The sequence below is a fragment of the Rhipicephalus sanguineus genome, chromosome 3, assembly GCF_013339695.2.
Source record: "Rhipicephalus sanguineus isolate Rsan-2018 chromosome 3, BIME_Rsan_1.4, whole genome shotgun sequence".
Lineage (NCBI taxonomy): Eukaryota > Metazoa > Arthropoda > Arachnida > Ixodida > Ixodidae > Rhipicephalus > Rhipicephalus sanguineus.
In genome coordinates, this window is record NC_051178.1 from 211,495,366 (window position 1) to 211,497,250 (window position 1,885).

Below are 1,885 nucleotides of genomic sequence, written 5' to 3' on the forward strand. Positions count from 1 at the left end.
ATCCTTGATTAGTAATCAAGATTAATTACTATCTATTAATTATATGCAACCTAGTGTTCAGTGCTGTCAAACGAAAAGTATCCGAAATGGCGTTGTAGCGTTTTAATAATAGCACTGACATCTATATTTATTTAGTAATCATGGTCATCCTCATAATGGTATCTATCTATCTATCTATCTATCTATCTATCTATCTATCTATCTATCTATCTATCTATCTATCTATCTATCTATCTATCTATCTATCTATCTATCAAGCCGCCTACGACTTTGTGCTCTCTTGACCGTTTCGTTAACGGGATGTGCACCAAAATTGGTGTGGCATCACGTGACTGCATGACGAACATAAATGACAGGTCATAAGGTCAAAATCTTGACATGCATATCATGAACGGTATCATTTACATGCCAGAGTCTTGTCCTCTTCCTGCCGTTTCGTTAATTAAATGTATACCAAGATTGGTAAGGCGTGACAAGAGTGTATGACGAACATAATTGACTGGTCGTAACGCGCAAGTCATGATATCCATGTCATGTACATCATGATTTACAAGACACGGCGTTGGGGCGCTCGCGGCCGTGTCATTAAATGAATATGTGCCAAAATTCGTATGGCGCGACATTTCTGCATGATGAAGATAAATGACAGGTGGTAATATCAAAATCATAAAATGCATGTCATGTACGGCATGACTAACATTCCACGCTCAGGGTGCGCTCGGAGCCGTTTCGCTAGTTTGATAGATACCAAAACTTGTATGGTGCGACGTGACTATATGCCGAACATAAATTAGAAGTAATAACATTAAAATCATGACATGTATGCCATGTACGGCATGATTTACATGCCACGCTCATGGTGCGTTCGCGGCCGTTTCATTCATTGGATATATACCAATATTGATATGGCATGACATGATTGTATAAAGAACATAAACGACAGGTCCTAACATGAAAATTGGGACATGCATATCATGTACGACATGACTTTCATGCCGCGCTTATGATGCACCTGACGAATACACCGCCCATAGAAACATCAGCCAACTGGTATGAGGCCCTTTCTAAGGCGAAAGCTTTAGGTGTCTCATCAAACGCGAAAATTGACTGCCGGCGTCTTCGAGATTTGGCGACATGTGACGATACTTCGCGAGACCGGCGGCGGCGTCGAAGGATGCAAAAATTACACCATCTCCCGCTAAAGGGGACCATGAGGTGATGCGAAGCCGGAGCACTTGCACGATCGCGTTCCGTTGGCGTTCGTTGGGAATGCTACCGACCTCGCGTCGTGGAACGCGAAGAGGGACGCTACGCGCGTCGATCTTCCATCTAGCCTGGCCGTTAATTCTCACAGGGCGAGCGGGGAACGCGGTCGACAGGCGGGCGAGAGGGGGCAAGCGTAGGAGAGGAGAGAGAAGGGGAGGGGACTGCGCATGCGCTCGAGCTCATCGCGGCGTTGCGCAGGAGAGAATTTCGGCATGTCCTACCCGCGTTCAGAGGAAGAGTGGAAAGGGGGAGGGGAGAGGGAAAGTGGAGAGGGGAAGTGGATGGGTGAGGGGAGAGGGGAAGTGGAGAGGGTGAGGAAAGGGAGATTGGGTAGAGGACATGGGGAATGGTAGGACTGGGGAATGGAGGGATGGAGAGGAGGTGTGTGGAGAGGGTATGCGCATGCGCACTAAGGGTGGTCACGCCGCACACCACCCACCACCAACCGGATTGAGCTCCGCTTAAGATACTTCGCATCTAAAAAAGGTAATTGAGGGTCTAGAGTCACGTGATGCTCACGTGAATATGCGCGTGCTGTGTACGTGCGTGTACGTGCAGTCAGCGTACCAAAAGTCACATTACCTCAGTGTAAACATGACATCATTTATGACGTATTCTT